Source organism: Periplaneta americana, chromosome 8 (assembly GCF_040183065.1).
Source record: "Periplaneta americana isolate PAMFEO1 chromosome 8, P.americana_PAMFEO1_priV1, whole genome shotgun sequence".
In the NCBI taxonomy this organism is placed as follows: Eukaryota; Metazoa; Arthropoda; class Insecta; order Blattodea; family Blattidae; genus Periplaneta; species Periplaneta americana.
In genome coordinates this window covers 141,573,889-141,591,325 of record NC_091124.1, presented here as the reverse complement: position 1 = coordinate 141,591,325, position 17,437 = coordinate 141,573,889, and the positions used below count along the sequence as shown (strand labels likewise).

Genomic DNA, 17,437 nt, shown 5'->3' with positions numbered 1-17,437 from the left:
ACTGCCCTCTTTTGTGGTTTCAATAACTTTATTATTTTAGGGTCATTACCCCAAACTATTATTCCATACGTCAGATGGCTATGGATATAAGCATAGTATACGGATTTTAGCACTTCAACACTAACATGTGTTTTTAATTTCCTTAACATAAAAATACCTTTGTTGAGTTTCTTAGATAGTATGTCAATATGACAGTCCCATTTAAGTGTAGATTGTATATGCACTCCTAAAAATTTGACGGATTCTTTACAATTGATTCTATTGTTTAAGGAAAACTCTAAGTTAGATTAGATTAGATTTATTTATTTAACCTGGTAGAGATAAGGCCGTCAGGCCTTCTCTGCCCCTCTACCAGGGGATTACAACTATAACATGAACAATAAGATTACAATTAATATTAAATTTACAATTACAATTACAATAAAAATTAAAGTACGACAAGAATACCTGATTAATGAAAGCTAGACATTTTATCATAGAAGTTAAGAACAAAGAATATTTTTGTATTTACTAAATTACAAATTAAACCTACAATAACAAAATTCTATAGTGATGAAATTATCGGATATTGAGATATTTTATGGTAGATTAAAAGAACTATTTACAAGAAACCATGTCTGAACGAGTCTCAATTACTGACCAAGTGCCTAGTAAGTTTGCATTTGAATTGAATTTTATTTCGACAGTCCCTGATGCTAGCAGGTAACGAATTCCAGAGTCTTGGCAGGGCTATTGTGAAAGAGGATGAGTATGAGGAGGTGCGATGGGATGGTATTGTTAGTATTGTTTCATGGCGAGAGCGTGTGTTCAGATTGTGGTGGGAAGAAAGGTAAGTGAAGCGAGACGACAGGTACGAAGGAATAGAAGAGTTCAAGATTTCGAAGAGAAAGAGAAGTGAATGTAAATTTCTTTTCTTATCTAGTTTAAGCCAACCTATTGCTTCCAGGGATGGGGTAATATGATCATATTTACGAACATTGCTTACAAAACGTACACACAAATTATGAGCACGTTGAAGTTTCATTTTGTTGTCGCTGGAAAGGTCAGTCAGTAAAATGTCAGCATAGTCAAAATAGGGAAATACAAGGGTCTGCACAAGGGACTTTTTTAAGCAAGAGGGAAGATGAACATTTATCCTTTTTAGCACATGAATAATAGAATATACTTTTCTGCAGGTTTCTGTGATTTGCATGTCCCACTTGAGATTATTATCCATGTGAATGCCAAGATTTTTTACCGAAGAACTGAAAGGGATATGCACTGTACTTACTTTAACGGGGGAAATGTCGAGGTGCTTTACAGCGTCGGTTTGCCGTTTGTGTCCTAATATGATTGCTTGTGTCTTTCCAGGATTGATATTAAGATGGAATTTCTTTGTCCATGTCACAATCGAGTCAATGTCTTTGTTCAATTTATCTATAGCGTCATTTATTCGATCTAAGCGGGAAGAGATGTAGCATTGAAGGTCGTCAGCATACAAGTGATAGTTACAATGCCTTACATGAGATGTAATATCACTGACATATATTGTGAACAACAATGGTCCGAGTACCGAACCCTGTGGTATACCTGATGTTATGTTAAACCAGGAAGCGCTTCGATTCCCGGATACAACACATTGTTGTCTTTCCCGTAAGTAGGATTCGAACCAACTCACAGCAGTCTCTGACAAATGCAGATTTCTCAATTTATGGGTGAGCAGGTCGAAATTTACAGAGTTGAAAGCTTTGCTAAGGTCAAGAAGTGTTAGTATTGTTACTTTATTAGAGTCGATTGCTTCACGAATGTCTTCTGTCACTTTAAGTAGAGCAGTGCTTGTGTTGTGTCCCGCTCTGAAACCTGACTGATACTTGTCGAATAGTTTGTGTTCGTTCATGTAGTTAGTAATTTGTCTGTGTACGATTCTTTCCAGTGCTTTTGATATGGCTGGCAGGATACTGATTGGTCTGTATCTTCTCTTTGTTTAAGCAAAGAGAATTAGCTGAACACCAATCTTGTACTTTTCGGTTGATTGCGTCAAGATCATTAATAATTTTCAATCTATCATATCCAGTAATTGTTATAGCAAGATCATCCGCATATAAATATGATTTTATGTATTTGCCATCAATTATATAGGGTAAGTCATTTACATAAATAATGAATAAAATCGGTCCTAAAATAGAACCCTGCGGTACACCAGTATTAGTAGTTGTGTATTGAGAAAAACTGTTATTAAAATATACCGTCTGTTGCCTATTGTTTAAATAATTCTTAAAAAATTTTTAAGCTAATTCATTAAAACCTTCAATTTCATTAAAAGTATTTCATGAGAGATACTGTCAAATGCTTTTGACATGTCATAAAATCGACTTAAAACATGCATTTTACCATCAATGTTTTCAATGCATAGTTAACAAAATTCACAACAGCATCACAAGTTCCCTTACAAGCCCTAAAACCATATTGACATTGGGAAAACAAATTATTATTTTCAAAGAAACCTAACAATTGCTTATTAATAATTACTTCAAACACCTTAGATATGACAGGTATAATAGATATTGGGCGATAATTATTATAATCAGATCTAGATCCTTTTTTATATATTGGTATAACTTTAACATATTTGAGACACTCAGGGAAAGTCCCAACATCTATACAAGAGTTAAATAAATAAGTTAGAATTTCTGCAATATTTAATGCAGCTAATTTAATTATTGAGGAATTCAAAACATATATATCATAAGAGTTACTATTGCTTAATTGAAGGATAGCAGTATATACTTCCTCAATAGTAGTCATCCTAAGACTGAACTCAGAATGAGTCCAGTTATTATTACCAAATGCCTGGCACAAATAATCTTCAACATTATTCTTGGCTTGTGGAATACCATTGACAATCTCAGTTAATTTGTCCGTAAAAGAAGAATTAAAACGACTTGACGTAAGTTTAGTATCAGTATAATTACATTTATCACTATTGTTTGTTAATTCTTTTATTATAGACCAGATTGATCTACTTTTATTATTAGAGGAAGTGATTCTAGTAGAATTATACCTCAATTTAGCAACATTTATTTCTCTCTTGTATAATCTCTTAAGTTCATAGTATTTATTTCTGAATAACTGATGCCCAGTACGTTTGAATTGATCATAGAAAATTATACACTTTTCTTTGAGCTTCATTAAATCATTGCCATACCATTTCGGTTTAGTTATAGTAATATTATCATCATTGGTAGTATATATTGTTTTGACAGGAAATGCCATATCAACAATAGTTAAAAACGTATTTAGAAAGCACTGAAACTTATCATCTATCGTAGTTAAGGAGTACAAAAATAGCCAATTTACTTGACTTAACAAGTAACAAAAATATGCAGATGCCAATTCATTAATAGGTCTATAAACCTTAACAGACTTTGTGTTTTTATTGTGTGTACTTTTCTGTGAACTTAAATTATTAACTTTCATTACTATACTATTATGATCAGAAAGCAATGAATTTTCTACAAAAGAATCAATTTTGTTAATATCAATTGATGTAACAATATTATCGATACAAGTCCCTACATTAGTATATCCAGGTCTTGTAATATCTAATACAATGTAATTAAGTCCATAACTAACTAATAAGTTGACAAATTCTAATTTTTGTTGACTTTCAACTAAGAGATTAACATTAAAATCAGCACCTATAACTATTGAGACATTAGATTTATTTCTGTGAAATGACATTTGCAAAATATTATTTAAAATTTCAATAAAATCATAAAAATTTTTCTCATCAGGTATTCGATAAAGTGATATACATATACAATTAATTTCCTTAATATATACAGCTGATATTTCAGATATTTTGGAAAGTGACAGATTGACTAGATATTTAAGTTCAATACTATGAATTTCATTTTTAATAAATATAGCTGAACCACCACATTTACCAGACACCCTACAATATGCACTAGCAAGATAGAATCCAGGGATTTTTAAATTAGTTAGTTCATCAAGACTCAGCCAATGTTCACATAACAGTAAAATATCTGTATTAAATTTGATATTCATTAAAATAAGTTCCTCAATTTTTCCTAGGATACCTTGCATGTTCCACTGCACTATAACATACGTATTTACATAATCAATATTATCTAGTTTATTTGCTGAAGTCAACTTACACGTATCCTGATTTTGTAATTCTGGGGATTCATGAATCTGTACATTACTAAGTACACCATCTAAGTTGAGTCCTTTTCTAAGTTCCGCCTTCTTAAAAAATACCTAGTAACCAGAACACCTGCTGGCCACACGTCAGGATTCAGCGCCTTATCCAAGTTTTCCATATTAATAGTCACTTTGAATGATGAGTAATATTCAGGATATTTATTTTCCAGTGTATCACATATTATCTCAGGAAAAATGTCTTTTACAAAATCAGTAAGCATGTTGCTCGTCGTGGTAGGATCTAACCTAGTCACAAAAAGGAATGCTTTTTTGGGTACTGTTTTTAGTTTTCTGTCTTTATTAATATTTTTTCCATTTACGACTATTCGCTTCTGATGTTCAGCTTGTTTAACACCTCGTTTAACCACAGTTGTCCATTTTTCTTGTTTACCACTAGGTTCGCTGCCCCTTATGTCGTGTTTACCAGGTTCCATGTCGATATCATGCAGGTGTTTAGACAGCCACTTGGAGAAATATGAATAACATAGGCTACTGCAGAACAATGCAGAAAAAAGAAAAGTGTGTAATCTTAAAGACGACAGACTAAGTAAAATAATTAGAATTTACACTTCATAAGGATGAAGCGTATGAAATGGACAGACAGAATAAGAAATGAAGCTGTGTTGGAAAGAGTGGATGAAGAAAGAATGATGCTGAAACTGATCAGAAAGAGGAAAAGGAATTGGCTGGATCACTGGTTGAGAAGAAACTGCCTACTGAAGGATGTACTGAAAGGAATGGTGAACAGGAGAAGAGTTCGGGGCAGAAGAAGATATCAGATGATAGACGACATTAAGATATATGGATCATATGAGGAGACAAAGAGAGAGACAGAAAATAGGAAAGACTTGAGAATGCTGGGTTTGCAGTGAAAGATCTGCCATTGGGCAGAACTCAATGAATGAATGATATCTTCAGGAAGATAAGCTTCAAATAAAAAAGTTTCTGTTAGCACTGTTACGTACTGTTATTGATATATACATGTGTTTGTGTAAGGCAGAGAAAAATAGGGAGATTGAATTAAGTTGTGCCCAATTATAATTTGTAGTAGATCTACAGTTCAAGCCCTATATAACTCGGTCCGAAACATCGCGGATATGAATGTAACACTGCAAGAAATATGCCCCCCAAAAATACCTTTATTAAATGATCATATTCCAGTAGACTGTACCACGTTCAAGCTATAACGGAGGGAGAAGGTAAATAATGTCCCCCATAACCTTGTTATATCGGGATTCTATGGTTTTGCTTTGTCCTCCCCCCCCCCCCCCCCAAAGGAAACTGTTCTCTCTCCACCTATGATCACGAGCTTACAGGACCCGAAGGGCCGGGGGTTTGACTCGCAAATCCACCTGCATTGCATGGCTCTCAGTTGCTGTTCATGTTTATTGACATCTAAACATGTGTCATGTGTGTTGTAATTTATAATAAAATTACATCATTGTCTGTAAGGGATGTTATGCATAATCTACAAATAAACAAATTAAAATTTGTAAAAAATTTGAAAGGAGTAATTAAGCAGTGCTGTATGAGACAAATTTTTAATTGTGGTAGATGAAGAAGGAAGCAGTATGGGATATGTTCAGTGTAAAAATGGGGATTGCCTTCTTCGATATCTTACTTCAACCACTTCACATAGCTGTCAGGGTGTCAGGAAAGAGTGGATTACAGGATCAAATGTTGACTGAGTATTCTGAAGGGAAGTAATGTTCCATTAGAGATTAGAGATTACAAATGCTCTGGCACAGATGTGTGCCATTTAGACCATTTAGCGTAGTTAGTGGACAAGGTTTCCAACAAGTGGCTGAAATTCTTATTGATATTGGAGCATAATAGTGACATGAGGCTGCCGAAAACGTCCTACCACACAGAAAAATCCTATCAAACAGAGTAAGTGTGTTGGCGGATGCCCTGCATGCTGAATCTATACCCCACTTTCAAGAAAGTTTGAAATTAATTGATTAACTAGTGGACTTACTCGTGTTAATTATGTAAGATTTGTCCGGCTTACAGCTGTTTCAGTGCTTCACGCACCATCATCAGAGCCTACTAGATCACGGCGTCATCTCGAACTTCTATGCCTGTTAAGTGGGTGTGTTTTATTGTTGAAAGGTGTTGAAGAGTGGAGTCGAATAGTGTGTGTGTACTGAAATTGATCTGTGTGTTGAGAATTTGATCGGGGTGTGTTTTGGTGTGTTTGTATACTTCGTATTGTTCTAGTGTGTTGAGTTTTTGGTTCTTGGGTTGTGTGTATAGGATTTTCATGTCCGTATTTATGTTGTTGTATGTATGGTTAGTATTGGTTATGTGATCGGCATATGTAGATGTATTGTGTCCTCTGGTTATAGCTTTAATGTGTTCTTTGTAGCATGTTTGGAATGATCTGCCTGTCTGTCCTATGTAGAACTTATCGCAACATAATTAATACATAATTAACACGAGTAAGTCCACTAGTTAATCAATTAATTATATTCAAGTGTTAAAAGTAGTGTACGCAAGATTCAAAATGGGAAGTTTGAAACTTCACTCAGATGCTGCAACAACAGATATTGGGATAGATATTAATGTTTACTGTTAGGTAGCCGAAAATTTTGATAATAATATTCTCGCCTGGTGGAAGATTCACGATACAGCACTTCCAAACCTAGCACGTGTGAGTAAGAAAATTCTGTGTCCCAGCCATAAGTGCACCCAGCGAACGTGTTTTCAGTATAGCAGAGTTTGTACTCAGTGAGAGACGTAGAAAATTGCATCCTAATAATGTAAATGATTTGGTTTTCCTTCACAATAGTCTTTCTGTTCTTTAGGAATAGACCATGTGGTTGCTGTATTGGCAAGGTTATGTTATTCATTGCTACAGATATAATGAAATATTCTTTTGCAATAATTAGACTATGTTGTTGTTGTTTTCTAATGCCAGGCGTTTGACAAAGTCATTTGATCTCTTGCACTCCAATATTTTTCAAAGATATTATCATGCTCAGCCACAGAAACAGAGATTTTGAGGTGTTCCGAATCCATTTCTTGGTTTGAGTTGCACAATGGGCAGTTAGGGGACTGATATATTCCAATTCTATGCAGGTGCTTGGCCAAACAATCATGGCCTGTTGCCAATCTAAATGCAGCTACAGACGATTTTCGTGGTAAATCGGGAATCAACTGTGGATTTTGATGCAGAGAGTTCCATTTTTTCCCTTGAGATTGTGTTATCAAATTTTGTTTGTTGAAGTCTAAGTATGTAGATTTAATAAATCTTTTCACAGAGTAATATGTAGATTTAGTAACAGGACTGTAAGTAGCAGTGCTGCCCTTCTTTGCTAGTGCATCCGCATTCTTGTTCCCCAGGAATCCACAATGGGATGGTATCCATTGGAATACAATTCTTTTATTGACTGATATTAATTGAGAGAGCATTTTATTTATTTCTGCTGTTTAAGATGAAGGTGTGTGTTTAGAGATGATTGATAGAATAGCTGCTTTGGAGTCTGACAATATAACTGCATTCTTAAATTTATTGATGTGAAATAGAAGATTCCTGAGACTTTCACTTAATGCAACGATTTCTCCATCAAAACTTGTTGTTCCATATCCAAGAGATCTATAAAGTGAGAAGAGACAGCACGTAACACCTGCACCGGCACCTTGTTCTCTGGAGATCAAGGATCCGTCGGTGTATAAATGAAGCCAGTTTTGTGGAGGGTACCTAATATTAATTGTCTCTAAAGACAATTGTTTCATTATTTCAGTGTTTACTTCTGATTTCAGTATTTCTTCTGTTAAATTTAGATTATATTCTATATTTAATAGAGTTAAAAGGTTTGGTTTAATTTGTAAGTTTTCTTTTAAATTCGGACTATTGATTTTCTGCTTTAATTCTTGAACCATGGATATGAAACTTTTTTGAGTTTTCAATCTACAGAGAGGACTGTATGAATGCCAATTGTTTCCTGGTAATCTGATAAGTTTTTCATATTGAATCAGTGCTTTTTCTTCTATTGTCATTTTGATGCTGTTAATATTAGTGAGGAATCTCATAGAATCTATTGGAGTTGTTTTGATTCCACCAGTAATGAGCCTGAGAGCTTGGTTTTGAACATATTCTATTTCGTTTATGAAAGGTGAAGTAATTAAAATTTCTCCCCACTATATCAGCACTGGCTGTATAAACATTTTGTATGTGGTGTTCAAAGTATTCCTAGAGCATCCCCATTTCTTTCCTGCTAGTCTTTTTAGAAGGGAGAATCTTTTATGAGCTTTTTCAGAAATGTATTTCAAATGGTTGCTCCATGTTAACTTACTATCGAAAATAACTCCAAGATATTTGGATTCATAAGTCCTAGGAAGGTGTTGGCCATTGTATTGGATATTGAATTCTCTTTCTTTTTTACCGAGTGAAAATATTTGGTAGTTACTTTTGCTTAAATTGAGTGTCATCAAATTTGATGTATTCCATTCATGTAGTTGATTTAGAGCTTTAAGAGCAGAATTTTGAATTTTGTCTCTATGTCTGTAAGATCCGGAAGTCCACAAAACTATATCATCTGCAAATAGTGCTGTTTTCATGTTTGATTCCTCTAATAGGGAGGGTGTCATTTATATAAATCTATACTAATAATAAATCTGTAGCCGAAATTTTTCTGGTAATTTTCGATTTTCCAAAAATAATTGGTCCTAACATATATAATTAACCACCCTGAAACCGAAAATCACATTTTTGAAATTTTTGTTTGTATGTCTGTCTGTATGTTTGTCACCTTTTCACGTGATAATGGCTGAACCGATTTCGATGAAAATTGGAATATAAATTATGTTCGTTGTAACTTAGATTTTAGGCTATATGGCATTCAAAATACTTTATTTAAAAGGGGGGGGGGTTATAAGGGGGCCTGAATTAAATAAATCGAAATATCTCCCTTATTATTGATTTTTGTGAAAAATGTTACATAACAAAAGTTTCTTTAAAAATGATTTACGATAACTTTTATTCTTTACAAAATTTTGATAGGACTTATATTTAATGAGATAAATGAGTTTTAAAATTAAAATAACGCCATCTAAGATGGTGCAATGAATTAAGAACAAATGACTTCGTCTATAAGAGGCCTTGGACAACAACAATCGAAACAGGGGCCTTGGACATCAACAATCGAAAGCTATTAAACATAGCCTACAGAGAATGTTTCTGTGTTTGCATGAAGTACTATCAGAAGCTAAATTACAGTAACCGATTTGTATAATTAATTATTATTTCACCATTGGAAAGTGTAGTTTCTCTAGATGGACATAATGCTATAATGTTATTACAGTAACGTTTATTATGCACAGAAAATTTGATAGGCTATTTTGTACATTCGTTTTCTGTATTTCTTAAAATAATATTTATGTACACTCATTTTAATCTCAGAGAATTAACGAACAACGAGAGTGTATTGATTTAGTATGCAGTAATAGTATGTTAGCTTAGCAATCCATTATTTTATAATTCAAATTTTAACTATGCTCAATTCAATTGTGTTAAAATACATAAAATATATATGCAATAAATGCAATGCAAAAAAATGGGTAATGAGCGAAGCAGATTATCTTGCGCTGTTGTAAAAGTTGTTGCCTGGATCAAACGTCCTATTTTAATTATGTAATTACTTTATATTTATTTCTAACAGGTGCAGCGGAGCGCACGGGTACGGCTAGTATTGAATAAAGTTGTGCTGAGGACAGCGCCCTGAGATAGACCTTGATATGTTTATCTGTAACTAGAAAGTGAGTTATTGAATTTAGTGGCAATGAATCTCTGACTAAGGAATTCTGATATCCATCTGAACATATTGCTGGAGATACCTAATTTCTGGAGTTTTAGTAATAATTTATTTCTCCAAATAGAGTCATATGCTAACTAAAAGTCAATAAATATTGCCAAGGTATCTTCTTTCTTGTTAAAACTATCTTTTATTTCTTGGCCGAGGCGTATGACTTGTTCATTGGTAGAGTGTAGTTGTCGAAAGCCGGCTTGTCTTGGTGATAAAGATTTTGAGATTCTAAATAGCAAGTTAATCTGTTGGAGATCATGGACTCTATGGTATTTGCTATCATGCTTAATAGTGCTATTGGTCGATAACTATTAACATCATGAGCAGGTTTCCCTTTTTTGTGAATTGGTACAATGATTGCTTTTTTCCAAGCTGTAGGAATTGAGGTGTTCCATGATAAATTGAAAAGGGATAAAAGTACAGACTTGGCTTTTCCCCCCAGATGTTTAAAAAATTCAGAATGAATGTTGTCGGGGCCAGGAGATTTCTTGATTTTTAAATTTTGTATTGCTATAGTTAATTCTTTGGGAGTCAAATTTTGATGAAATATTTCAGGTTTTGTGATATTGCTAGTAATATTGTTTTTATTATTTTTATGTAATTCTCTGTTGCTAAATTTGTCAGTTTTTTTGATATTGGAATGTAATCTGTGAGAGTTTGAGTAATGTTTATTAAATGCGTTTGCTATATCTCTACTATCTGTTAGCGTTTTGTTATTATGAATATTAGGTTGGCTAGTATTTTCCTGTGTATTGGAAATATTCTTCAGAAATTTATATGTTTTAGCGCTATCGGTTCTGTAATTAATATTTTCAAAAGGGTATCTGTTGGATACAAGGGGGAGAGTCATTAATCCTTCCCATTGAAAGCCTTAAGGAACCAACCTGGACAAATACCCAATGTTCCATCCCTACCTTCCCATAGTGCAGCTGTTAGTAAGCATGATTTTACGAGCTGAACTAAAGGGAGGGGCTACTCATCAATTAGCACTGGTCAGCTTGATGAGTTAATGACTGAATTTGGTATAATTTTCCTCTATTCAATACCTAATTCCCTCTTTACCCTTTCCTATCCAGTCCTCTGACTGAATTCTTACTTTCTTTGACCCCGACGGCATTAGAGCATTTGAGGCCTAGGGGTTCATTTCACTCTCCTTCCTCCTCTTTCTACTTTTCTGTTCCTAGTGCTGACCTGCTATGGCACTAAAATCGTCCTCCAGTGGCTTAAGGAGGAAAGCTGGTGATCAACAAGATCTCCCAGCTAGGTCCAATGGACCCGTCAACCAACAGCAGGTGTGGTCCTCCAGACATTCTGGGGGTTGTGTGTGAATGAAGTAGCCACCAAAACGTTAAAATATGGTGTTCACTTAAATCGGCTACAACTTGCCATTTTCACTCCAATATGAAATAATTAGACTATATTTAAGATTGTAGCAAGCTTTTATTTAGATTTAGTTAGATAGTCAAAATTTTGCTCAGCAGTTTGGATTTTCGTTGCATCTGGGAAATGACAAATATTTTTGAACGAAAATTTAAGTTGAAAACTTTTCCACAAATGTGTTCAGTTAAGAGTTTCTTTTAGAAGAATGAAATTTTCAGTGCATTATTTCTGTGAAAAGTAATTTATTTTCTTTCAGATGTTTGTCATACTAGAAGGATTTTACTACTGTATATAAGTATTTATTTTATTTTATTTCGTGTCAGCCTCAGTAGTATAGTCGGTATAGTGCTGGTCTTCTGTGCTCGAGGTTGCGAATTCGATCCCAGCCCAGGTCGATGGCATTAATTGTCTTAAATGCGACAGGTTCATGTCAGTAGATTTACTGGCATGTAAAAGAATTCCTGGGGGACAAAATTCTAGCACACCGGCGACACTGACATAACCTCTGCAGTTGTGAGCATTGGTAAATAAACCATAATTTAAATTTTTTGACTTTCGTTAAAAGTGTACCTCATGTGCTCGGAAGATGCCCCCAGGGAGAGCTACTATGCATAAAACGTCACAATATCGTTCGGGTAACTATAGCCAAGGCTCTCAAATTACAAAATATTGAAATTTATGAAGAAGTCCATTGTGTAGCTGAAGGTGGTAGCATTCGTCGAATAGACATAATTGCAATAAATCGAAAAAAAGATGAAGCCGAGATCATTGATCCTAAGATGAGGTTTGAAGACACCATATCTCAGCCCTCTGATGTGGACAGAGGAAAGGAGATATACACGCCAACAATTCCCTTCTTTCAAAATAGTTATAATATCAATAACATCAGTATTACAGGATTATTGCTGGCGCCAGGAGAACTGTGTCGAGATTGTTTGTTAAATAACGTGAAAAATATAAAATTAGACAGCAAGTTCAGAAATTGTAACATCAATTATAAAATCCTCTGTTGAAATTGTTAGGAACCATTTATATGGCACACATAGTATTTAAGACATTGTTGATTTACATAATCGATTTGCATTGTTGATTTACAGAACATAGACCTACCTAATTATTATTTAGAAACTATATTTTATGAAGAATACTGTACTGTTTCTTTTTTAAAACACACTTGTGAAATATTCTGTGTCTTGGTCAAACACATTTGTATTTGAGTCATACTATATAAATATGTAAATATAGATTTAAGAAACGAAATAAATGTGCAAATACGAGATAAGCATACATGAAATACATATTGTTTTGATTTGGAAAATAAAAATTTTTTTTTCTGTATGTATAAATAAAGGTAAATGTTCTCCGTAGGCCTACTATTTAAGACTGTCATTTCTGTTTCTTTGTTTCATTGCCAGGATAGGTTAGTTAGTGTATCAGAAGTCACTCTCGAGGATAACGCCTACCACAAAACAATCTGCTAAACATAAAGCTTGAGAAGAGCTGGGTCACTGAAGAGAGCTGGGCTCGAGACGGACTTTTGCTTAGGAAAGGAGGAGAGTTAGGAGTCGGTCCAAGAGCATTGTTTTCAGATGTCTAATAGTGACAGTGTTGATAAAAAAAGCTTAACAGAGTGTCAAATTGGGCATTATGGAAAAATTAGGGAAGTGCAGCAAAGGAGCATTAGAAAGAAAACATTTGAACACAAGAACTCAATTTCTCATAACGAAGCGGAATCTATTAAAATATCAGCTGAAAATAAAACATTAGAAGAGGAAGTAGATAAAATGAATAAAGAAGTATGTGAAACAACAATAAGGATTTTCCGGACTGCTTATAAACTAGCATAAAACAACATACCATTTTCTGATTTTCCTACAGACATTGAAGTTCAGGAACTAAATGGTTTGAGTGTTACACTTTAAGCTTATATGTATAAATATTCTGGATCATATTAATAATGATATGCGAAACAAAATTTCTCAGCACCTTTTGTTAAATAATGTTAGGTAAGCTTTCTAGTTGTTGAACCAACAACAGTGAGAAATACAGCAGTCTTGGTAGGCTACTCTGTTTAAAATGTGCCATGTCAATTGATTTTCCAGTAGATTTTTTGGGATCTGACAGAATTACAAAGTACTTCAAGTAATTCAATTAAAGAGTCCAACTCAAAAGCAAACATTCTGATTGGGGCAGATAAAAAAGTTATTTTTTTTCTTTCACACGTTAATAATGTCAAAATAAGTACTCATACAAATTTTGGCCACTCGACTGCAATTACGAGGGCCGTAAAAAAATAAATTCGCCAGGGCCCGTTAACAGAAAGAAAACACAATTTCATTGGAAAATTTATTGGAACTGACACAGCAATTGTTGAGCTATTTTTCAAAATATTCCCCACCGGAATTGAGACATCTGTCATATCATGGGATCTGCAGAGGTGCAGACGGCTGTCAAACACTGGTTCCGATCACAGGTGGCTGACTTCTACAACACAAGAATACAAAAATTGATCCTCTGGTGTGACAAAATATGTCTCAATTCCAGTTGGGGATATGTTGACAAATAGCGCAACAACTGCTATATCTGTTTCAATAAATCTTTCCAAGGAATTGTGTTTTTTTTTGTAAACAGCCCCAGGGAAAATCACTTTTGGACAGCCCCGTAATTGTGGCTGAGTGGCCAAAATTTGTATAAGCATTTCTTTTGACATTATTAAAATGATAAAAGAAAAAATTTAACTTTATTCTCTGCCTCCATCAGAATGTTTGCTTATCAGCACATCATGGACTTGTGAGAATTATCTGAAAGAAAGCTGGTGGGGTTTACGTGTGATAGAGCTTCAGTTATGCTGGGCAGAAAAATGGTGTTCCCAAACAAATGTAAGACATCTTCCCCAACTTAGTGATTTGGCATTATGTTAATCAGTCTTGAATTATCAGTTCATGATACTAGGGAAAAAGTTCCAGGTGTTGTAAACTTTCATTTCTTCTTTGACAAACTCTATTTAGTCTTCAGTATGTCCCCCAAAATGCTATACAACTCAATCCATATGCAGCATCCTTACATGAAAGACTTTGCAAAATAGATAACTTGTTAGGTGAATTGCCTCAAGTTTGAGAAAAGTTAAATCTATTTAGGGAAGCTACAAAGCTCTAGCACAGCTCTTCAAAGAAGCTTCAGTTGACATTACCAGAGATATAAGAGAACGAGCAAAACATTCTAGCCTCTACAAAACTCTAGTATCTTGTGACTGTACTAAATTTGGGAATAATTTTGGATGCTCTTAATGATCTCTCGGACTTGTCCCTGACTCTCCAGAAAACGCAAATCACTCTCCCAGATGGTACAAGGATACAAAGCGCTGTATAAGGATTCTAGAATCCATTATATAATCTCCAAGTCTCTGTGCAGAAGAAAATAGGTCAATTGCAGAAATGAACATTTTCAAAGAAACTGAATTACATGAAAATCATCATGTTGTTAGTACTCACAGGAGTTTAGCTGAAAACCTAAGGGTGAGATTATGTCAAAATGTAAGCCAAGCTTCAAATCTTTCTTCAAAGAACCAGCCCAGTAATGAAGAAATGAATTTACTTGTAAATGAGCTGAATTTGGTTAACACAAAAAAACCAGCCTCCTGAGATTGATATCACTGGTGTTGATAAAAGTGTGTGCAGACGCTGTGATATTTTTCGTTTGCCAGAAAAGCAACTCTTCATAACTGCTTTCCATGAGTGTACTGACTGTGAAACTGAAACACATGAACTGAAAATTTTAAAACAAACAACCAAGATCAATTAGCAAAATGAATGAAGAAATATCAAAAAAGAGAAATGCTCTCCTAAGTTCCTGGGCAAGTAGGTTGATATTCACAAGTAGTGTTGGCTCTTCACTTCAAGAGTTCAATCCTCACCCCTATGCACAATCGTAGTTGCGAGATGAAAGCCAAAGTGTAGGTGAAACAGCATGTAGGAGATGACAGACAGTGAAAGAAGTAGCTATACTGGAGAATTTGCTATGGTAGCTTCAAACCGTGCCATTACGGTTACGACCAAATTTAACTAAATACACAATGTCACCAACATAAGAACATGACGTTGTTCTATGGCATTGTTAGAAGGAGAAATTTGTTTTTTTTTTTCTCCCTGCCTCCTTCGTTCTCAGAGAGATAGCACCACTGTTAGCGAAAAAATGTAGTTGTGTAAATATTGCGAGTAGATTACGTGGCTTAGATGAGGGGCTCGTGTCAGGAAGTTTTGCTATGGCGCTTGCGTGGATCATTCATGCAGTGGCAGCATTGTCTTTACTAGAATTTATTTTTGTGTGTACATTCCAGATCAAATCAAGAAGATCTCTTCTTGCTCCGGTTATACATCTTGCATATTATACGAAGGTTAGGTTTGGTTAGTTTAGGTTTTTATTATCCAAGTTCGCGCATGCGCAGACAGCCAAAATGATCCTGTTGGTCATGGCTCTTATGATAGTTTTTGTTTCGTAACTTTGGTAAACAATAATATGACGAAAGCGGTGAATAATTTCATGTTCGCTAAATGTTTTCTTTGTAAAAGTCGAGGTATTTTCTCTAGACCACAAATAAATGGGCGGTCATAATTACGTACTTCACACTTTGGCCAACATTAACCGGAAATTTACTTTTCTTCATTTGAATGATATTTCCTGAAACACACCTTTTCTCCCCCTTTATTTCGTTGTGATAACCTTCTTTAAGATCTTACTACAACTGCATTTTCATTTGGTGAATTCAAAACTCTGCTTTTGTACTGCATAAACTTTGCACTTGACTAATGGAGTGAATTATTTAAGAATATAGTCGCGAATTTTACTACCACCATTTCGATTGTCTTTTGTTTGACATGGCTCGGTACGGCCTGGTGACTAGTGGCCAGCGAGCAATGTCGGCTACCGACGTTGGTCTACCATGCGTATTATCCAGTTGTTCCAAAGAAGTTACATAGGAGACACTCTGGGGTCTTCTGAAGTAGACTGTAAGGTGAGTTCCACTTAAAATTTCTTTTCCAACTACAGCACTACCTAACACATGAGAAAGTGAAAGACCACAAGTGAACGCATTAAACTAGGGTAATATTTTTTATCATTAACAGAGTCTCGAGTTTGTAAGAATAATGTATCGATGCTAAATAATCTAGTAATTGATACAGCGTCGTTAAATAACCAACTAAAAAAAAAAAGAATAATGTATGTTGCATTTAGGAGTGACGTCAAGAGGGTGAATATCCAAAGATATCCTGTCCCCTTCCTCCCCTACAATTCCACATACAACTAAAAATGTAGTCAAAACATGTTTCAAAACACTTCCAAGCTGATTTAACTTACTAATTATTTCAATTTTCGTATTAATTTGTTAATTTTTTTTAATTTTAGCTTCATTTGGTTTAGTTTTGTTTCACATTTAGGTTGTGAGCGAATGTAAAACGCATCATATGCTAATCAATACTATTATTTAATATTATAAACATATTGCTTGGCTAGTGATAATTTATTGCAATAACAAAAGTCAGTGATGTGGGGAACAAGACAGGAGGATTTGCCCACCTTGAATAAGTTCTGTTCACCCGAATGCCTCCCTTCACAAATTAAAAATGCTGATGCCACCATTGATTGCATATAAAATTCTGAAATATGTGCAGAAGTGGTATTCTTTGACAATATAATGTTAACGATTTTACAGGTGTTCTGTTACGTCTGTCCTTGCATGTTTTGAGCAAAACATTTTGCATGTACCATTTTTCTTTTATTATAAAAAAATACGGTGGAGATTTTTTTCTCATGTTTGGCATCTTAGGGCTTAGATAGCGACATTTTGTTTTTATAGTAATTGCTAATAAAATCTGATTTGATGCTTACTTTCTTTTTTAACTTCTGTAGGTAATTTGTATGTATACCAATACTATCTTGTAACATAGAACATTTGTTTTGCACATAGAAAACATTCTTCTGCTCTTTACATATGACTTTCAACTTTCCAGGCTCTAATGATTAAGTTATTTATTATGTAAATATGGAAA

The 17,437-nt window shown here is 34.4% G+C and overlaps 1 protein-coding gene across 3 annotated transcripts in view; it reads right to left on the bottom strand.

Annotated features, from left to right (window-relative positions):
* The window catches only part of sev (receptor protein-tyrosine kinase sevenless), a 526,422-nt gene that overhangs the window by 42,446 nt on the left and 466,539 nt on the right, over positions 1-17,437 (bottom strand). The gene's annotated exons all lie outside the window — the stretch shown is intronic.